General features: G+C 36.0%; 1 long non-coding RNA gene across 1 annotated transcript; it reads left to right on the top strand.

Moving 5' to 3' along the window:
* Window positions 1-9,467: 9,467 nt before the first annotated feature.
* On the top strand, window positions 9,468-17,969 carry LOC148112909 (uncharacterized). Its single transcript, XR_015728992.1, has 3 exons — window positions 9,468-9,586; window positions 13,970-14,230; window positions 15,085-17,969. It is a non-coding gene; the product is annotated as an uncharacterized LOC148112909 (long non-coding RNA).
* The last annotated feature ends 5,822 nt before the right edge of the window (window positions 17,970-23,791 follow it).

The following is a 23,791-nucleotide window of genomic DNA, read 5'->3' as shown; positions in this document are numbered from 1 at the left end:
CAGTTACAAACTCATATGGAAATCTGAGGTAAATTAGGGTCAGGGCTCATAAAGCATATCAAGACAGTTTTGCTAACAGTTTAAAACCACAATTGATAGCATTTTCACAATACATAAACAATGCTTTATATAGTTTGTTTCAGTCTTCCATCTGCAATACAGCTACCATCTCAGCTGCCAGCATCTAGACCACCTCTAGAAGCCCCCCCCCAAAAAAAGACATAGAAGGCTCTCTTTGTTTCCACCTAGTGGTTTTCTGAATTTTGGAAGCTCAGATCTGATACACAGACATTAACAAAAGCAATACTGTGTAGGAGAAGAGTGGCAGAACCTGGGGGCAGAGTTAAAAGAGGAATTTTGTTGACTCTTATCTAACTCCAAGCAGGTGCTAACCAATAGTTGAGAAGGTTCCTGTGCATAGGCTTTTTAGCAATAAATCAATTCAAGTGGACCTTCACATGTGGAACTGGTCTTTTGTGCCTGCCATACTGGCATGTCTTAGCAGCTTATTGTAATGATCCTTTAGTTAATGTATGTATTGGGAACACTTTAAATGTATTGCATCATTGTTAATTATTAACGAACAGCTGCTCAGATTACACCATAAACCACTTAACATGTAGTGACCATGATTTACATACAGAGAGTTAGATGAGTCAGAAACCTGAGAAATAAACACTGTAGCAAGGGAAATTTTAATAGGTATAGCATTGTGGAAAGCAAAGAATAACAATAACAATCAATCAATCAGTCAGTCAGAATAGAGCTGGAAGGGACCTTTTAGTCCCATCCCTGTTAAAGCAGGAGACCCTAGACCATTTCAGATAGGTGGCTATCCAGTCTTTTCTTAAAACCTCCAGTGATGAAGCCCCTACAACTTCTGAAGGCAAACCTTCATCTGGTTAATTGTCCTCACTGTTAGAAGTTTCTCCTTAGTTCCAGGTTGCTTCTCTCCTTGATTAGTTTCTTGTCTTGCCTTCTGGTGCTTTGGAAAAAGAGTTGATCCCCTCTTCTTTGTGGCAGCCCCTCAAATACTGGAACACTGCTATCATGTCACCCCGAGTCCTTCTTTTCTCTAGACTGGACATATCCCATTCCTGCAAATGTTCATCATATGTTTTTGTCTCCAGGCCTTTAATCATCTTAGTTGCTCTTCTTTGCACTTTTCCCAAAATCTCAACATCCTTTTTGCAATGTGGTGACTAAAACTGTATACAACATTCCAGGTGTGGCCTTACTAAGGCTTTATAAAGTGGTACTAATACTTCATGTGATTTTGATTCTACGCCTCTGTTTATACAACCAAGGGTTGTATTAGCTTTTTTTGGCTGCTGTCACACACTGCTGGCTCATGTTTAAGTGATCGTCCACTAGGACTTCAAGATCCCTCTCACTGTTACTATTTTTAAGCCAGGTTTCGCCTATTTTGTCCTTGTGTTTTTGGATTTTCCTGCCTAGGGGTAAAACCTTGCTTTTCTCCATTAAATTTCATATTGTTGGATAGGGCTGTCCAACAATATGAAATTTAAGTCTGTCAAGATCTTTTTGGATCCTGAGGTTGTCTTCTGGGGTGTTGGCTATTCCTGCAAGCTTAGTGTCATCTACAAATTTGATGAGCTCCCCTTCTATTCCTTCATCCAAGTCATTTATGAAGATATTGAAGAGTACTGGCCCTAAGACGGAACCTTGTGGTACCCCACTGCTTACTTTCTTCCATGTAGATGTAGTACCATTAAGGACTACTTATTGAATATGGTTTGTCAGTCAATTACAAATACATCTGGTGGTAATGCTATCTATCCCACATTTTTCTAGTTTATCAAGAAGTAGGTTGTGGTCTACTTTGTCAAATGCCTTGTTGAAGTCTAAGTATACTATGTCCACAGCATTTCACTGATCTATTAATTTAGCCATTTTGTCAAAGAATGAAATAAGATCGGTTTGACATGATCTGTTTCTAACAAACACCTGCTGGCTCCTAGTTATAACTTTTTTTATTTCTAGTTGTTCGCAGATCTATTTTTTGATTATTTTTTCCAGTATGTTCCCAGGTATTGATGTTAGTTTGATTGGTCTGTAGTTTCCTGGATCTGGATTTTTTTTCCTTTTCCTTTTTTGAATATGAGAATCACATCAGCTCTTTTCCAATCCTCTGGTAGTTCCCTGGTGCTCCAGGATTTTTTTTTTAAGATATGGTAATTGACAATTCATGGTCAAGTTGTAGGTTTCCCACAGGGATTTGATTGGTTACTTTATGATATATTCACACAAATAGGCTAGTTCATGGTTTATCACTAAAATACAAAAAATAGGTATATTAGTCTATTATAAATCTAGAGTAATTTTGAACCTTGCATTCTAGCCAATCTGTCTGTTGTTTTGCACTTATGTTTGAAGCATATGAATATACATCACCATTTGGGATATATGTTTGGACAAGGTCTTTATTCATAATATATGTTAAACAGGCATATTACAATTCCAGCTATTCATAGTCCACATATACCAAGCTTTAGATCAGAATGGCAATCACAGTTTAATTCAAGTGAATTCAGTGGGCAACCTATTCATGACTAACAAGCTTTACTGAGTGACATGGGACCAGGGTAGGGGAACAGGGCAATTAATTTAGTGTCTAGTTCACACATTGTACTATACTATGCCACACTTCTGTTCAAATCAAGGTTTATGATACAATTAGTTGGGTTCACAGAACATCTTAAACCAAAATTCCCCCCCCCCTCAAATTCTGGCTTAACATGATCTTGTCAACGGATTTAAAATACTGTTCTCATAATTATTTTCACTTAGGTTAACAAGAACATATTAATTGATTAATATTTTTTTTTCATGTTAGTGATTTTGAATTGCTTACTGGTTGTAAGATGACAGGTAAGGAGACTTATGTTTTATTTATTCACACTATGAACAAACAGTGGGAAATAAACTGAGTGTGATGTGAATGATCTGTTTCCTTGTATGCATACATTTGTTTAGATTTTTTTTTCTCAACTAAAAATAATTTAAATGATTCATATAGACTTGTACTACCCTGGAGGTTTGGGTTACTCCTAATATAAAATGTAAAATATCAGCTTTTGCATATCTTCTTGGATTGTAAACTGTCCAGAGTCATTTATGCATAAAAATGTGATCAATCGATAGATGATAGCTAGATAACTAGCTAGATCGATAGCTGGATAGCTCTGCAGACAAGGCACTGTAATTTAACACCAGCTGTCTGCAATTAAAGTAAGTTCGAATCTTGCCAGGCTCAATTCCAGGCTGACTCAGCCTTCCATCCTTTCTAAGGTAGGTAAATTGAGGACCCAGTTTGTGAGGGCAATAAGCTGACTTTGTATAAAATATACAAAAGTATGAAGGCTATTGCTTAATGCACTGTAAGCCGCCCTGAGTCTCCGGAGAAGGGCGGCATATAAATCAAGATTAAAAATAAAAATAAAAATTGAATATTAATTGTTCTTTATAATTGATACTCTTATTATACTGATTGTCAAAGGTTAATGATTGAATATTGATCTGATTTTAATACATTTAAAATGCCAAATTGGTATAAGAACATTTTATATGCAGAATTAATGTAATGTTATCTCAGAAATTCTTATTCCACTTTATTTGGTTGATAAATGCCTTTTTTGTTTCATTTCTGCTTTTGAAAATTTCATTTCCTGCTCTTTTTGCTTCTTTTGGTGCTCTCAAATATCTATTAAATTAATTTTTTGAAAATCTAGGCTGGAGATTGCCAGGAATGATTTATGTGCAGTGCTGGATACAAAGTTCTAGGAATGCACGCTATACAAGCTCTTGCTCTCTAAATCAAAGCAAACTTTTCATTTTTTCTAAATCTTAAGCTTAGTTTGTAGAGTTAATGTTTAAAAAGAAAAGGATCCATGCCAGAACAGACATTGGCAGGCACTCTGAATTTTATCTCTCTCTAAGTCTGTAATACTTCAAGAACATCTCTTGCCTCCCTCAATTTTTCCCCAGGGTGTTACAAAAGATGTATCATGGGAACTTGTTTAATACACCTTGTGATTTACCCATATCATATATTGTAACTGCATGGTTTTTTCCCCCTACTCTGAACATGCCTTCCAGATATTCCCACTTCACCTGAAATTTTCAAAGCCTTCCCTGTGTGTTTTTTATTGCAATCTCTCACACCCACACAAACCACACATGGAGACATTAGTAAATGATCCCAGAAGAAAACAAAGCAAGTAATGTTTCTAGACACCCTTCAAAGGGTTTCTTGAAACACAAGAAACAGAATGTTTCCTTTTTATAACAATGTATATGTGAGTTCCAAATTGATCCCCACAAGGACACTGGGTTGAGTATAGAACCCAGATTTTTCAGGGTTTATATACAAGTTATCTAAGATTTTCTGTCTTTAAAAGTGAGGGAGAACCTTGTAATTTATCTTAACAGAGTTTCTAGTTATTATTGGGATTGTGGAAAAGAAAGAGGGATTTGTCATTCCCCTCTCTCAAGGTCTCTATTTACTTAAAAAGGAGTTATACAGCTTAATTTTATTATAAATAATGTCACACTTACAGTATTTTGGTCTTATATATTTCATATGTGAGAGATTGTTGAACTTTGCCATTTTTAAAGTTGTGACCCATTTTGTGGCTTATTGGTATGCAAACCTGTCCAACTTATAACGCTTAACAAAGGGAGAAGGAGAAGTACAGGTTGCCGCTCTGCAAATGTCCACTCATGACGCTTGTGTGGCCCAGGCCGCGGATGTTGACCGTTTGGAGATTGAGTGGGATGCGCTGCTGCGTGACAATCTCCCGGCCACGGTCATAAAGACCATTCAGGCGTCTAGGTAAATACGGACCGTATTTACTCAGCCACTTGGCGGGCATTTTCTACTTGGTGTAACCTGTACAGCATTTCTCCCATCCGGGCCTCGATAGTTCAAGTTCTCATGTTTTTGCAGGACGGCTTAGACAAGGTCTCTCTCCCAATACTCTCCAACGACAGGTGGCGGCTCTCGCTTCGGTCCTAACCTACAGCTCCCTTCCTTCGTTGTCACAGGAGCCTTTGATTCGTCGCTTCCTCAGAGGAGCCTCTAATTTATGCCTGCTGGTGTTACATAGGTACCCTACTTGGGACCTTTCTATTGTTTTGACTTCTCTCACAGGTGCACCGTATGAGCCGTTGAAATCTACCAGCCTGCGGCTTCTGTCTTGCAAAGTGGCCTTCCTAGTGGCGATTATGACAGCTAGGAGGATTTCGGAAATTGCAGCGTTATCGATGAGTAGCGACTTATGTGTCTTCCATGCAGATCATGTGGTCCTAAGGCTAGATCCTACTTTTGTTCCTAAAACTAACTCTATGTTTCACCACATAGGAACTTATTCTTCCAGACTTTTGCCCTCACCCAACCACTTTGGAATCACTTTAAAATAAGCAAATTACAAATACACTTCTCAGGATTAAATATAGTTTCTTGTGAAACAGATTTCTCAATCTAGATTGCCTCACCAATGCTTTGGGCATTTTGAGATGCACCCCAGTTTACAGACAGAGATGTTATTAAAATAATAATAACCAAGACTAAGTTAAAGTATTGCCCATATTATGGTTAATGTGGGCCACACAATGTACATTACAACCTGATGCCCTACAGACATTTTGGGAATTGAAGCTGATAACAGTTGGAAGTACTTAACTACTCATACTCCAGTGAAAAATATATAAAGCTTATTTTGATGCAATTTCTATATACTATGAAAACTAAATTATTGTTTAAAAATGTGTTGCTTATTTCCACCATCTGAACGAAAGAAGATACAACTTGATACCCATAGAGGTACAGACAATGTTCCAAAGTCACAAGGGGAATATCTTTAAGATCTTTATTATCTATTTAAAGAACAATTTGCTTACACAGTGATGATCTTATAAGTAAAAGAAACAGTAAATGCAATCCAATGAAGATGGCTTTGAAAATGATGGAAACACTTGAAGAATATATGCATAGACACACCTTCCACTGGAATGTGAAATTGCCTAGGTTATTTCTGTTTAGCATAGCCTTCTCTCCTAAAATCTCCATTTAGTAAGCCAAATATTTATTAAATGTTTCTTTAGAAATATTTGGGGAACTCTGGCTTTTAGAAAAATGAATGATAGTTTTTTTTTCAAAGCTAAAACTGGCCCCACAATGACAGTTATGTTTAAATAGCGACATGTTCTTCCAAGCAGAGTCAGTACCACACTCTCATAAAATGGAAACTGAAAATAAATAAGACTAAGCAATGTGCTGAAAAAAATATTCAAAAGCTAAAAATAAGTTGAAGTAATGCATAGCAGAACAAATGAAAAAATACTTATTACTTATCCCCAGCAGGAAAATGGGATATTTCATATTACTATACTATCAGAGTGGAATTGAATAACACTTGACTGTGAAGCCAAGACTAATTAGATACCTAGCTCAAATATGGTCTAAAAGGTAATTCAGAATGTAACACCATAAACAATGCTTTCTGAGTAATATATCTCACCTAATAGGGTCACTTTAGTGCAGTGGTTCTCAACCTGTGGGTCGCGACCCCTTTGGGGATCAAACAATCCTTTCACAGGGGTCGCCTAAGACCATTGGAAAACACATATTTTCAATGGTTTTAGGAATAATTTTATGGTTAGGGGTCACCACAACATGAGGAACTGTATTAAAGGGTCGTAGCATTAGGAAGGTTGAGAACCACTGCTTTAGTGAGATGGGCAGCATAGTAGTTTAACAAATTAATAACTCAAGATATTGAGTTAAGATACTCGTGCACATATGAACCTCTACATAATTCCTAGTCTGTATCATCAGTTGTGAACCAGGATAGTGGTATTTCACCTTTCTTTTTCTTTGCATCTACTTTTCTGTTTTCACAGATCCACAAAATGTGTGCTTGTAATCAGAGCATAAAGGAAAGGAGAGTAGAAATTGAAGCAAATCTCATAATCTTGGGCTACAATTTTCTTCCTACAAAATTCCTCCATATAGGAATCCTCTGGAAGGTTTTATAATCTAGTAAACTTGGCATTACATTGAATATTAATGCCAATCAGAATCAGGGCCACATATAATGGCTCAGTCTGAATATTACAGTTTTCACCATTTTTTCCTTTATATCAGCCTCCACTTGATAATCAGAAATGTAGATTTTTATATTTGACTTCATATGATTCATTGGCTTTACATCATCAGCTTATTCTCATGTGTACTAGAGTTGAAATACAACATGTGCAAAGAAGACCAAGTTGGGGAAATGTTTTCATAACTGCCATTTTTCAGAAATTGAGCAATGTGATAACCTTTGTTCAAATGGAGCATTGTTCCAGAGATGTACAGTTTATTAAGTAGTAAAACACATATTTCAACATGCCTGAAAAATCTGTGAAATCACAATTCATTGGTCCAGCTGCTAGCATGTCCAAGACAACTGGAACTAAATTGCACACTTACTAAAATCACTAGAGGACTGAAGTAATTGCAGTAATTCCTTCATGTTGGCATAAAGCAGGAGGACATGGCTCCCTATTTTTCACTGGTCAAAGGAATTTGTTTTCCTGTGATTTAAGCCTGGTACTTTTGCCAATGGCAATTTAAGAATGTGTATCTGGCTTTAATTTCAGCTGAACTAATTAGCAAAACATAGACTTGGATGACAATATTTGTTAAGGAGCAAAGTGAATACCAAAAACTGTTTTAAAAAGTGCAACTGTCTATATGCAATAGATCTGGACTTGCATATGCATGTAAAATAAAAATTAATGCAGATATTTATAAGAAGTTAGACTATAAGTGGACCTCTTCAACATTTGGAACTATTTCCTGCAGAATATTATTGGTTTGACTCAGCAAGAGGAATGTAATTTTCTTCTATAGGAGACATGATGCAAATGCTATAATTGAACCTTCAGTTGCATTGACATAAGACCACACTTGGAATACTACATCTAGTTCTAGTCATCACAATACAAAACAGATGCTAAGATTAAAAACATTCAGAGGAGAGCAACAAAGATGATTAGGGAGTGGAAGCTAAACCATATGATGAAAGGTTGCAGGAACTAGGTATGTCTACTCCAGGGCTCTCCAAACTTTTCAATTTGAGACCATATTGGACATTTTATAAACATTTAAAGGCCAGGAAAAAAAAGAATCAATTTTATAAATGAGTAAAAAAAATTAATTGAATGAATGTTTTATTTTCCTCAATGTGATTTGGTTCACAACAAGGAAGCAACCCTCCAGTTGGCTCAAAGCCAGCACACATTTTAAAGGGAAGATGCTTCCCCTTCCTTGTCCAGCAACCCTCCAGCTGGCTTGCACCCTCCCATTGGAGAAATTGGGGGAATCCGACCTTCCTTTCCAAACAGTGGTGAATACAATCCTGCTTTCTTTCTGTGTGCTGTTTGGAAAGGATCGGATCACAGAATAAGAGCTGGTGGGCCAGAAGGAACTTTCTGGAGTGCTAGATGTATGGCCTGTGGACCATAGTTTGGAAAGGACTAGGGGTGGAATGATAGCAATCTTTCTGTATTTGAAAGGCTGTCGTAGAAAAGAAGGGGTCAACCTATTCTCCAAAGCACTTGAGGATAAGACAAGAAATAATTGATGGAAGATTATCAAAGAGAGAGCCAACCTAGAATTAAGGAGAAATTTCCCAAGAGAATAATTCATCAGTAGAATGGCTTGCCTCCAAAAGTTGTGGGTGCTCCATTGTTGAAGGTTTTTAAGAAGAAATTGGACAGCCATTTTTCCAGGATGTTCAAGCAAGGGGTTGGAGTAGAAGATCTCCAAGCTCTTTTCCAAATCTGTTATTCTGAAGTTCTGATATTTTGAACTCTTTAATAAACTTTTCAAATGTTTGCTTGAATACTTCTCATATTTTTGTAGCATAATTTCAAATGTATATATTTGTCTGTGTACATGTTCAGTATGTGTATATATATTCTACATGCTGTTTAAAACAAATCTGCTATTCATCCCAGAAAAAGTGCATCTGTGTATATTGCTCCCATCGACTTAATAGTGACATGCTGGCACTGAATATAGGCACTGCTAGCATTAGCCTATATATTGAACATATTGAATAAAGCAGACAGTAAAGTATTGAAAATCCTATTTCACATACGTGTGAATTATTACAGGTCGAAAGTTGGTTATGAAAATTATGTTTAAATATCACTATAGGCTACAATTTGTTTAGTACCTCATAAGAAACAAGAGTTTCAATTACTGTGAGGACAATTTATCCTTGCCTATTTGCACTGCAGATTAAACAAACCACTAAACCAGTGGTAATTGATTAACAGAACACATGCAGACTAGTTTTATCCAACTCATCCACAACCACAACCAACTAGTCCCGTTGTTTTAACTTGTAGTCTGTTGCTAGTTTGGTTATCCTGGTTAGGCCCATATATAAGAGACTGTAGACTTTCTTGTAATAGTAATATTTATTTCTTTTCTTCCTCAGGAACACAATTAGACAGACACTAATCTGGGAGGAGCAAGAACTTATATACAGAGAAGGTGGGGCTAATGGTAAGTACTAACCAATGGTAAGTGACACAATGACATCACACAATGACATATAAACAAGCACACATATTTACAGATATCAGGTTAGGTATTTTCATCTGTAACAAATCCCCCTCTAAAATACCTAACTAATGGTGGGTTAATAAGATTATATATGCACATCAAGTTTGGAAGTCAAATACATATGTTGTTTGGTTGGCAATGGCTTAGTGAGGATATCAGCAATTTGTTCACTAGTATTGCAATGGATAGCTTTAATAAATCCTATACTTGACAGTTGTCTTACATGTTTATATTTTATATCGATATGTCGAGATCGTTGACCTATTGCTTCGGAAGCTGATATATCAATTGCTGCCTTATTGTCCTCATTGATAATAATTGGATAAACAGGTTCATCCCACACATTGGTTAACAAGTCATCGAACCAAGTTAGATTGTTGACCGCTTTGGATAAACAAACATATTCGGCTTCCGCTGTGGAAGTGGCAATTAAATTCTGTTTGCCTGTGTACCAGTGCACCGCACAGCCATTTATAAGAAAAACATATCCAGAAGTACTTTTTCTGGTTTTTGAATCAGTAGCCCAATCAGCATCAGCGTAGCAGGTCAAAGTTGGTTTTTCAGAAATGAATGGTTCTAAGAATAAGCACATATCAATGCTAGACTTTAGATATTTTAGAATCCTCTTAATTCCTTCCCAGTGGTATGAGTTAGGATTGCTTACATGTCTTGACAACAAATTTACAGCAAGGGTGATATCAGGCCTGGTCCAATTAGATATGTATAATAAGGACCCAATAATTGATCGATATAACGTGTTATCCTTGAATGGTTCGTACTCATTATACACATTCCTATAAAAATCAGTTGACATAGGAGTATCACAAATTTTTGAATTAATTAAGTTACATTTTTGTATGAGTTCCATAATCTTGTCTTTCTGAGATAATTTGAACCCCTTATCTGTTTTGTCAATTTGGACTCCTAGATACTTATTTACCTTTCCTAATATTTTTAAGTTGAAATTTTTGCCTAGTTGTTCAGCGAAATTATCACATTTAATTTTGTCGTGTCCAAAATACAATATATCATCAACATAAATCAAAACATATTCAATAGAATCATTATTTTTTTTTGTGAAAAAACAAAAATCAGATGAAGTAGCTACAAAACCCATATTTTTAAGTATCTTTGATAAGCACTCATACCACCGCTTACCGGACTGTTTTAGTCCATAAAGGCTCTTGTTTAATAGCCAAATTTCTCCCTTTTTTGTATCCTTTCCTGGGGGTGCTTTCACATAAATTTCTTTATCTAAATCAGCGTGCAGATAGGCTGTCTGCACGTCAAATTGATATACTTCCAGATTTAAGATAGAAGCTAACACTAGTGCTGTTTTCACGCTTTCTGATCTAACGGTTGGGGAGTAAGTGTCTTCATAGTCATCCGGAAATCTTTGGGCAAAGCCTTGAGCCACCAACCTGGCTTTGTATAGGAATTTACCATCCTCTAGCTCCTTGATTTTATAGATCCACCTAGTGCCAATAGGGGATTTCTCAGTGGGCAGGTCTGTTGGTGTATATACATTTAGTTCTCTCAAACTGTCCATCTCTTTTTTCATTGCTTCCTCCCACTTACTTTTTTCTTCTAGGGGTAGCTTAAGTATGTCATCATATGTGTTAGGAGTCAGGTGTTTAGCTTGGATAGACAGTACGTAATCATCTAATCTTTTAGGAATTATGCCCCTATTGGATCTAATGGGCCTATTCTGGGGATGTTCATCGCTATGCATATACTTAGCTTCTTTTTCGGTTAATTGATCTACTTTCAAAGTGGGGTGTCCTTTTTTCCATTCATCATTAACTATTACTGGGCATTTGATTCTGTTAGTAGATGTGGATTTGGGGTTCGTATCTGATGTGTGATGTTTTGCGTGCGTGTGTGTAATATTTTTTGATTCTGGGTAAATTTCATTGAGATGTAATTTTGACCAGTTCATGTGTTCATGAAACACGGCAGATCTGGATACAATGAAGTGATTATTTTTATCAATGAAGCGATATCCCTTGGTTCCTGATTCGTACCCCATAAATATCAGTCTTTTGGATACTTTCTCTCCTTTGCGCCTTAACTGTGAGGGCACATATACATCAGCAGATACACCAAATACGTGTAAATGCCCAATTTTTGGTTTCCTTCCATACATGAGTTCGTATGGGGTCTTATTGATTGTACTGGACCATAAGCGATTTATAGTGTAATTGGAATAATTAAGGGCTTCAGCCCAGAATGACTGGTTTAAACCAGTATCATCTAACACACATTTAACCATGGTTTGTAGCAAACCATTCTTCCTTTCAGAGACTCCATTTTGGAATGGGGAAAATGGACAAGATTTAAAGTGCAATATTCCTTGTGATTTTAGCCAAGTTGAAAATTCGTTGGATAGGAATTCCGACCCCCTGTCAGTCATTATTTGTTTGATTTTGGTATTGTATTGTGTTTCTACCATTTTAAAGAACTCCTTAAATTTTTTGAAAACCTCACTTTTGTGGTTAAGGGTGTATACAAAACCAAATCTACTATAGTCATCGACTATGGTCAGGAAGTATCTTTTTTTGTATTTAATTGAAGGTTTTAATGGGCCTACTACATCCATATGAATTAGTTGAAAGGTTGATTGTGTGGTGCGGGTGGCTTTTTTGGGTTTTGGCTTGTTTTTAATTTTGGAAGAATTGCATACAGAGCATTCTAAGTAATTTTTACAGTTCTTTATTTTTAAATCTTCGGAACACTCTAACATTTTTCGTATGACTGGAAAGCTCGCGTGTCCTAGCTTTCTGTGGAGTAAGTGACTACAATTATCGTGAATAGGTTTTCCATTGTTTAAATTTTCAGACATATTAGTATCAGTGTTTGATGCATTCTTATCATTATTTTCATCATGGCTATCTGAATTTGGTTTTTTGTTTCTTAATTGATAGTTTGCATAGACTAGTTCGTTATCTTGTGGCAGTAGGTATGTTAGTCCATCATTTGTAAATAGTTTACCTATGTTTCTGTTGTTCTTAGTCATGAATACCTTTCCACCTCTGAAAGTGGTTTCTATTGCATTGTCTATGCTTAACTTTAGGGTTGCCAATATGTTATTTGGAATTTCGGGCACAAATAGTACCCCCTCTATTTTTCCTATACCTTTTATATGCGTGTCTCCTATTCCTCTCACTAGGACTCTATTTTGGTTTGCTACTTTAATATAATATTTCTTTTCAGTGAAGTTACTTAATATTTCTCTATTATGAGTTGTATGGCATGTGGCTCCTGAATCTATGAGCCAGGTGTTAAGTGAATCAGATATCAAAGTGTTATTATTTCTTATTCCATATAGTGATCCTTTCTTATTTTCTCTAGGGTTATTTCTGTATGTTTGTCTTTCTCTAGAGTGTGGTGATTCTCTTCTCTTATACCTGTAATCTGGGGAGGTTCTGTCTAAAAAGTGTATTCTTCTATCCTTGTGTTTATATGAGTCACTGTATCCTATATTCTTGGGACAGTCTCTACTCTGATGTCTTTCAGATCCACATGTGAGACATTCATGTGGGTATCTGTCTCTGGCCCTGAAATCAGTCCTTCTTTGATTTCTACCTCCTCTTTGTTGTGTATATCGCTCTCTTCTAAGTCTATCTTCAGTAATAAGCTTATTGGTAAGGTTTTCTAAAGTAATTTGCTCTATACTTAGGTTATCTATTAGTGTAATGTAGTTATCCCAGCTGTGATCTAGTGAGTTAATTATAATGCTTTTCATGGTGTTGTCAGAAATGGTTTCTCCCCTTTGAATAAGGTCTGCTCTTACAGCGTTCAAATTCAAGATATGCTCACTCATGGATGTATCATGTTTTAGTTTGGCAGAATAGAATTCCCTAGAGATTTTTGTGGTAGTGGCTACATTTTTGCTATAGAACAGTCTGAATAATTTTTGATATACTTCAAATACAGTTAAATTATGCTCTATACTGGGGAGTATACTTGGGGAAATAGAAACAATTAACATATAGTATGCTTTGTGGTGGAGGCAGTCTATTTCATAGGTCCAAGGCTTATTTGGTGGGTTATCAATAAAAAATAAAACATTTTCTTTCATATATACAATCTGTAAACACTGATCCCATTCCATTAAGTTGCTTCCATCTAATTTCAATTTTATAAAGTCTGGAGGTATTGTCCCTGAGTGTAGTGAGGTGTTATTCATGTTTAGTAGCTGTCCATGATTTAAGACCTTAGCATACTCACAATAAGGCCTGGGTATGGTAGATGTATGTCTGTATTTACTTATCTCTATGTTGCGCTGACTTGTATTTATGTTTCCTTCTTCTTTCTTTGCAGGCTCGTTCTGGGCATGCTCAGTCCTCATTTTTCTCCAGCAGTCGATGAGGGAGGTTCCTGTGTCTGCAGCTCCTGGGGTGAAGTCCCAGACGGCCTTCTGTTGCTCTGCTTTGTTTCCGGAGGGCCTCTGGTGACTGAAGAATGCCTGGGGTGCTGCTCTGCTCATCTGGGAGTCTTCTCTGAGGTCGTCAGTAAGTGGAGCTTGAGGCGGGCCGCCATTGCCAATGGAGCCGGATTGTTCAGGGAGCTGCTCTTCAGTAGGTAAGTATGATTGCCAGCTTGTCTTTCTTCGGGTGGCTAGGCCTTTCTTTAGACAGTCTATTTCTTTTTGGCCTTTGGTAGATGGTAGTTTAGAATTTTCTATTTCATTTTCTGGTTGTTTGTTTGGTATTGTTAGTTTAGTCCCGAGTGCTGCAGTTAGCACCTGTATAGCATTGTCTATTTCTACTTCAGTAGGTTGAGCTTTGTTTTGTTTAAATAATTGTTTTTTATTTGTTTTTGGACTCGGGTAATCATCTTCTTGGTAGGTTTTGTTTTTTATTTCGTAGTTTGAGGTTTGGAATTCTTTTAGTAATTGGTCAGGCATTTTAGAGGTATTAGGTGGGTAAGATGGCTGCCATGAAAAAGGCGGGAAGCTGTCGCCATTTTTGGTGTCATTTTTGAAGTCAGGGGTTGAATTTCTTACCTTGCAGTTTTCTTGTTTGTTATTTTCGTTATCTGCTGCTGTTCCGTGGTCATTTATTATGCTGCGGATTTTCACAAGCAGATTTGATTCAGCTGTAGTTGTTTCTATTAATTCTAGTATTTTTCTTTTTACCTCATCTTCTTTGTTTGGTGTTAGCAGTTCATTTTCTTGTAATTGCGTTTGTTTCTTAATATTTTCAAGTGGTGTATATTTGTCAGGAGTTAGTTGAGCTGCCATTCTTTTCGTTATGTATCTGGTGGCAGGTCTTCTTTTGTCGTTATGTGAGTCTTGCATCTTTATGTTCGGTTGGGCCTACCAAACCATCCTCTTGCTACCAATTTGTTGCTAGTTTGGTTATCCTGGTTAGGCCCATATATAAGAGACTGTAGACTTTCTTGTAATAGTAATATTTATTTCTTTTCTTCCTCAGGAACACAATTAGACAGACACTAATCTGGGAGGAGCAAGAACTTATATACAGAGAAGGTGGGGCTAATGGTAAGTACTAACCAATGGTAAGTGACACAATGACATCACACAATGACATATAAACAAGCACACATATTTACAGATATCAGGTTAGGTATTTTCATCTGTAACATAGTCAAGGTGTAAAGTTGTAATACATAGTTAATGATCTCAAAAAGCTATGCAAAGTTTTGACTGGTTAGTACTTTGGAAGTGAGATTTAAATGATGTCACTGGACAATAAGTTGATCAGGGCTCTCAAACTTGCTGCCCGCGGGCCGGATGCATCACGCGCTGGCCACGCCCATGTCTGGTTTAGGGAAAGGGGAAATAGTCACAATACGTCACGTGACGCCGCTGTAACAACACAAGTTTGACACCCCTGAGTTAGATCATTAAATGATTAATTTAATTATCATTGTCCTAGAAGAAGACAATTGGAAACCATTTTATGTAATTGCCAAGAAAGCCACATGGATCAATCTAAGAGATGAGCTTAACCTAAAGGAAACTTTATTTCATACCATAATATGGCTTAGTATTATATGTAAATGAGACTAGTGGAATATTAATCTTGTAAGCACATTAAAGTAAAATATGCCCTTTGTAACTGTTCACTTCTTAAAGGAAAGGGGTGACTTCCCTTGATCTCAGCATTTACCATTTTTACTAATTAAAGGAGTATAAGACATTGCTGAAATATGAATCTAATAAAAGTAAATGAACAAAGCAAATAAACTTGGAAATAAATATAATGCAAAGTTTAATCCATATAAGGCAAATGTAGTCCTTTTCTTAAAAAAAAACTTTAGTTGACTAGGGAAAAGAGGATAGAGTTTGATTGGTAAATATACAACATCTGGGAAGAGATTTATGCCAAGTCTTATTTTAGATTATTTTTGGAAAATAATAGCTTGATAGTTGTTGCTTCAAGTCCCAAGTGACATCAGGGTTTCTCCTTTTTTCTAATGGAGAATTCACTGCATGGAGTTATTTGTAAAAATAATAAAGGCAGGATAAAAATATATTAAATGAATAATTTTATGTCAGTATTTAATAGCAATAAGAACCTACACTGATTTCACTGGTCTACAAGGAGAAAGCTTTGAAATGAAAGCAGCTTAATTCTACCAGAATTGGGTCACTAATAAAGGAAAATTAAGTCTTGAGTATTAATTGGCTCCAGTTTCCAAGATACAGCTTCAGGTCAAAATTGCATCAAAATAATTCAAAATTACAAGGGGGATGTGCGATTATGCTCGATAACTTTTCTGCAAAATGTGATATAGCAATGAGAATGGTGCCACAACAATCATTATAAGTTTATCTTTTTATTGATATCAATAACATAACTTTCCATTCATTTATTGGTTTTTCATGTAACATTTTCATGCTGTCAGTGTTCCAGAAAACCCTGCATGAAAAACTGACAAGCTCTAACATCAGATTCCATCTTTATTTGGTATCTAAACTGCGCTTTTTGGCTTTTCTCTTGTGAACTGCAGTAAAGATCATCCCTGGGGAGATTCCAGCAATAATTGGCAAGCATGAACAGACTCCATTTCCTTTGGTATCATTTCTCCATGCCTGCGATATCCTGGTGGAATCTTTCCCCATGCTCATCACTCACTGCCCCACAGTTCAAAAGGAAATAGCCTAAATGTGAGTGTAAAAAGTGAATTTTCAGTGACATGTTTGCACCAAGTGCTTTATAAGACCTAAGCAAATTTTCCACATGTTTTTCATAGCCATCCCCCTTGCTATTCTCAAAGTGAAGAAATTTGTGTAAATTTATACACTTCCATGTGATACCAGTTTCATTGTTCTACCATACTTTGTTGAGATGTTATGAGGCATCATGATCATTAGATACCTTCCTCCCTTGTAGGCAAATATACTCACCCATGTATAAATATTTATTGTAAAATATCTTGAAAACTTTACCCAACCAGCACCTTTATCACCTCTTTTCTAATTCATCTAATCAAATATGTAAAATTAACACATTTTATCTCGGAGGTCAAAATTTCCCAAAATTTGTAGACCAGTGTGTTCTACAGATTTTCCCCTGTTTTAGTAAATTTCTGGAAGGGAAGGTTTAAGAGAAGCAGTCCAGGGAGCAAGAAAATGAATCAAAGTTAAAATATGAAATAAAAAGAACATTTAGAACAGCCTAAGAAGGCAGAGAGACCTTCCCATCATTCTTTGGATGCATTCCTTGACCAGTTGTTTATATTAGGAAAATCTCATTAGTCATAATGTGACTCAGAGAAAGAATTTTGGGACTCTAGCAACAGTGAACGTGCTTGATGATGAGAATAAACAGTTTGAGTATGTGAAAGTTATACATATCTACCCACTACATACATACACATACATACATTCATATCTATACATAAATGTGTATGTATGTGTGTGTGTGCGTGTCTATAACATACACACACATATATAAACTAAATCCAAACTTATTAATACATCAACATCAATTTGAAGTTCTCTCGGTAATTCTCTTCTGCTGACTCTGTCACCTTATCACTTTCTTGGAACTCTTGCATCCCACTTCCCTGTTGTAACTCATTTTGTCAGCTGCTTTCATTCAAGCTTACTGCCCACTGCCATGGAAACAGTGGGCAGGGGGGAGCACTGGGTATCTGGGAGGGGAAGTGTACTGGAGGTGGAAACAGAATTTCAATTATTATTATTATTATTATTTATTAGATTTCTATACCGCCCTACTCCCGAAGGACTCAGGGCGGTGCACAGCCAAACAATAAAAACACATACAATACAAAATTTAAAAAATAGAATAAAATCAAATTAAATAATTTTGGCCCCGACAAATTTAAAACCCCAAACTTTTAAAACCAATTTAAAATTGAATATATAAATACTAAAAAATATTTAAAATATTTAAAATATTTAAAATTTTAAAAATCTTTTATAAAAGAGGGGGAAAATTAGGCCAGGCCGGCCTGGTGAAATAGTAAGGTCTTTAAGGCGCGGCGGAAGGTGCGCAGATCAATGAAGCTTGGACTCAGAGAGCTGTTTAACATTTCCAAGGCCAGATCTGTAATCAAACATTTCCAAAAAGTCAGTAATTTATGTTATCCACCAACAGGTCTTTTGTCTTTGTGTCCCAATAGTTCTCAGCCGCTGTTAAGGCTGGGGCAGACTAATTGTAATTCAGCATTTGTGGGCAGTTCCTGCCTGGGTTGATGTCCACTCACCTGGCATGCAAACTCCCGGCTCCGCTCTCCGCTTCTCCTCTTCTCCTCCTGTGCATTCTTGTATCCCGGTTGCTGCGGTCTCAGGGCAGCCACCATGGCCGCCGTTCCACCGCTGCCGGTGCAGAGGGCAAGCCTCCGGCCCTGAGGAACCTGCCCATTCCTCTCGGCCATCCGAGGGGTCCCTGTCTATCCCCCTGTCCCTACAGGACAGGGTAGGTCCAAAAACCTACCGGCGGGGGCTTGACAGATGGGGTTTTTGCGGGGCTCCGAAGAGCCCACTAATTCCCCGTCTGTATCCCCGCGGCGCCAACTTTACTTTTTGGTGGATAAATGAGATTGGACTATGTTTGGGAGAGAGGACGGAGAAGAGGAAATAATTATGCCTTCAAAAGCAAAGGAAAAAGACAAACGGAGACGGAAAAAATGGTTGCCAGCTGAAAAGTGAAAGTCTAAATTCCAGGCTGCTTGTTACTTGAAAAGAGAAACTTTGTTGCTTGTTATTTAAACTTGACTATTTTGAGGAAAAGACTTAGAGAACTTGACTTAGGATACATAATCTGTTCACTGGAGGATTTATTGAAGATTAGAAAGAAGAAATTAAATGGAACAATGAAAACTGAACTAATAAATGGGGCAACAAAAGAAGGGTGTGGCAATAGAAGAAGGACATGATGATACCATATATGGAATAGCTTCAGAATTAACTTTGTAGTACTCATAACTTTGATGACATTGAAATGGACAAGATACATATTTGGACAGACTGGAGAAAGGAATAATGGAATATATTATGTAACAAGACAAAAAAATATTATATTTTGATTTAAATGAATGTAACGGTTTCTGGGTGGTTGAATAATGCTAGGAGATACTTTTTTTTCTTTTTCTTCTCTATGCTCTCTATTTCTTTCTTTTAGTATCTTTCTCTTTGTTTCTTTTCCCCTCTCTATTTTCTTTTTTAATCCATTTGACTTCTTTTGTTATATTTCTACTCTCTTCCTTTTTTCTTTTCCTTTTTTTAGTGTTGCCTTATTTTTTTATATTTCTTTTATTGTAATTATTATTATTATTATTGCTATTACTCTCTCCTTTTTTCTATTATTATTCTCATATAAATATATAAACAATTTGATTAAGAAATAAGAGCATAAATGATTGAAGAAAAACATGATTTTTGGATGTTCTAATGCCTTTTTTAAACTTTGAATTTTTAAATAGCACTACCTACAGATTTAATAATCTGAAAGAAAATGTTTACCTTTAAAGGTGTTGGATGTTAAAAAGAATTATTTATAGAATTAAGAGCCATAAAAAAATTGATTTTAAAGTGTTTCAAATGTTTCCTATTGAAAATAAGAAATAAGCATGGAATGGGAGAAAACTTAAGAGAGAATAGGAGATAAGATATTTATTGAAATATACTTTTATCTTAAATTGGTAAGAGATATGGAGGAGAATAGATTGGAAAACAATATTGGTAACATATTCCAAAGTAATTTGGAGCTAGACAACTGAATAAGAGATAAATGTTATGAATTAGTTAAATAAATGAATTTAGGAATGGAGGAAAGCATGTTTCTGGAGATCAGTGAAAGCAAAGCCGTGACCCAGTTTTACAAATAAGGTAGGAGTGGAGGAAAGCATCATACTGGAGAACAGTTAAAGTAAATTAGGAACCAGTTAAAAATAAAAATAAGAGTTAGGAGTGGAGGAAAGCATGTGCTGGAAAACAGTTAAAGCAAAGCTGTGAACCAGCCAAAATACTGAGTTAGGAGTGGAGGAAAGCATACGCTGGGTAACAGTTAAAGCAAAACTGTGAACTAGCCAAAAATAAAAAGTTAGGAGTGGAGGAGACCTGGGGATCAATTGAAATAAAGTTGTGAAACAGTTAAAAATAGGGGTAGGAGTGAAGGAAAGCATTGCTGGAAGGCACTACTTGAGTTGTGAACCAGTTTTATAATAGATTTAGGAGGAGTTAAGGAGAAGGTTGGTATGCAGTTAAAATTATACTGTGAACCAGCTAAAATAATTAAGGTAAGGAGTGGAGGAAAGCATTGCTGGAAAGCAGCTGATTAAGATGCAAACCAGCTAAAAAATAAATTTAGGAGGAAGTGGAAGAGATTTTACTGGAGAATAGTAGCTAAACTGTGAACCAGTTTAAATAAATACAGACAGGAGTATTGGAAAATACAGCTGGGAAATATTTATTTAAACTATGAACCAGTTAAAAATTTGATTCAATAAAATATGAAAATAAACTTGAAGTAAAAAAAATAAAGTATTGTGGAAGTAACAAATTATAGAAGGAAATGTTGATTATTTATGAAATGACTTTAAGAGAGGAGGAAAATACTTTTTGTTAAGATTATGGATATTAGATGTCATTTAAGAGAAGTAAAATATAGATTTGAGGTAATGGGTTTTAGGATTGAGGAATATATATGAAATATTGATTGTTAAAATGATAAAGATTTAGAACGGTGTTTAATGTTTAGAATTTTGGGTGTAATAGTAGAATGATAAATGTTTAGAATAAGATTTTTTTTCTTTTTTTTAAAGATGTAAATGGATAAAATTTGGAACAAAATTGATTGAGGGAATGTGAACAATTATACTCAGTTTATGCCAGATCAAACCCTTGCTCTAAAAAGATGTATTTATGTTTTATGTTTAAAAAAAAAATAAAAAAAAATTTGGGAAAAAAAAACATTTCCAAGGCCAACCATCTTGGCATTGGAATGCAAAGAGGGGGAGAAATGCACCTGAACCAGACACTTTTCCAAAACATCTTCTTGGCCAATGATTAAACTCTTGTTACCTGGTTACTGGTGGGGTGGACTCTGGTGCTTGTTTCAATTTTATTCTTCATGCATTTTTGTTTCAGATCTTGCCTGGCTTCTGCTGTATTCAGTTCTGTCCTAGTAAAAGTACTTTTTTTCTAAATCTATGGAGTCAAGGGATTTTCTTTTCTAGAGATTGAATGAAGGCAGTCCTATTTTCCCCACAACAACCCTGTGAGGTGGGTTAGGCTGAGAGACAGAAAAAGAGAGACTAGCCCAAAGTCAGCCAACTGATTATATTACATCATAATGATATTTTAGTTCCAATTTATTTATAAATAACCACTAATTTCAATATATAAATTTAATTACAAATGATAACTCCCCAAGAGTCATTAGAATAGATGCCAAGGATTCTTGTTGCAAAAACAAAACTCTTTTTGAAAGCCTCTCAATATCTAAGAAGCGTTGCCCTGCCTTGAACTCAAGGTTGCAGCCTAAAGAGCCCCTCTCCCTAATTCTTCTAATAATCAGCTTTCATCTTTAGTTGACCAGTGATACTGATTGGCAGGGACTCATTTGTAAACAAAACCAATTCTTTGTTAAAGCCTAATACTTCTTCATCTATCAGATCTACACCTGGGGTCCCGTGATACAATCAACCACAAATTAGTCAATTTCTTTGAAAACTTGTGTATTGTATGAATACCACCCTGGCGGTTAGTATTTGGCTCACTATGGCAAAGCACAAGATTTAGCTTAGTTAAAGTATACTTTGACGTAGAGTGCAGGTTTTTATTTCTGAAATGACTTTGGGTCAATATTTTGTGACTTTTTGGTCCTTGTGCCTGGACTTCAACCAAGGCTGGCTGTCCTAAATTTTTAAGCCTGATGTTTCTGTTTCTTAATTTTGTATTTTCTGGAATTGGTCCAGTGGAACTGTGTCTACGCTGGCAATTTATTTTATTTAGTGTCTTAGTGGATAAAATAAAACAAATACTATAGCATGGATAAAACTCTTAAATGAAGTACTGTTTCCACATACAAATTATGTGATGAAAGTGCAGTAAATGATAACAAGGATGAAACTACTTGGTGCAGCTCACAAAATAAGGCAAATATTCTTATTAACATCTGAACATAGCTCCTGCCAGCAGGCATCCTTATAACATGTTGTTAACAAAGAATATTTTTTCTTGAAATGTGCTGAGCTAAATTATGTATTAACTATAGCTCATTTTTTGTATCTGAAATTTAGTTAGCATAAACAGGGACATTAAAGCATTAAAACAATCACACTATTACAAATTAAAACTCATTCTTTGTATCAGTCTTCACACAAAAAGAAACTATAACACAACCTACCAAAACCTAACTGTAAAAGACAGACTAGAAATAAAAGTTAAAATAAACAACAACAAAAAAAAGTTAAGAGAATAGCTGTCTGATCTTGATGAATACAAATCACTGGGACCTGATGGATTACATCCCAGAGTTCTAAAGGAGCTGGCAGATGTCATCTCAGAACCACTGTACCACATCTTTCAAAAATCCTGGAGCACTGGAGAACTACCAGAAGACTGGAAAAGAGCTGATGTGGTTTTCATCTATTAAAAAAAAAGGGGGGGGGGGGAACAGATCCAGGAAACTACAGACCCAACAGCTAACATCAATACCCAGGAAGGTACTAGAAAAGATAATAATAATAATAATAATAATAATAATAATAATAATAATAATAATAATTTGTGGGAAAACAACAAGAAGCACAACAGAAATGCAAAATAGATCAAACAGGTTGAGGACTCTATTAAAGTGCATAAAATGGAAGACGTGAAAATAACAAAAGCAATGGTACAAAGACAGTCAAGAAAAGTGAAGAACTGGAGTGCACCTGGACCGGATGAGCTGCATGGCTCCTGGTTAAAGGCACTTACAAGTGTGCACAAAAGATTGGCAACCCAGATGAACCAGATCCTAAAAACACCCGAAAATGATGAATGGATGACAACTGGAAGGACATTTTTGATCCAAAAAGATAAAGAAAAAGGAAAGGACCTGGAAACTATAGGCCAATCACCTGTTTGCCAACAACATACAAGCTTCTTACTGGTATCATTGCAAACCAAATCTATGGATACCTGGAAAGAAATAACTTGCTTCCTGTAGAACAGAAAGGATGCTGCAAAAACTCAAGAGGAACAAAGGATCAATTGCTGATTGACAAGCTAATCCTAAAGAACTCAAAGAAAAGACGAAGCAACCTGTTCATGGCTTGGATAGACTATAAGAAAGCGTTTAATTCAGTTCCCCATAGCTGGATCAAGAAATGCCTGGAAATCTTAGGCATCAGCAGCAACAGACAAAAATTCATGGAATCTTCAATAAACCTCTGGAAAACGAAACTTATGGCTAATGAAGAAGAACTGGGTGAAGTTGAAATTAAACGAGGCATTTTCCAGGGTGATTCCCTTTCACCCCTACTTTTTATACTCTCAATGCTACCACTGACAATCATTTTGAAGAAGATGAACTGTGGATATGAACTTGCAAAGAAAGGACTGAAAATCTCGCACTTGATGTACATGGATGATTTGAAGCTGTTTGGTAAAACAAAAGCTGAACTGAATTTATTAATTGAAAACACAAAAGAATTCAGCCA

This window comes from Pantherophis guttatus, chromosome 7, assembly GCF_059756535.1.
Source record: "Pantherophis guttatus breed Tessera chromosome 7, ASM5975653v1, whole genome shotgun sequence".
Taxonomy (NCBI): Eukaryota; Metazoa; Chordata; class Lepidosauria; order Squamata; family Colubridae; genus Pantherophis; species Pantherophis guttatus.
Note: the sequence above shows the minus strand (reverse complement) of the source record. Positions and strands in the feature narration are given on the sequence as shown.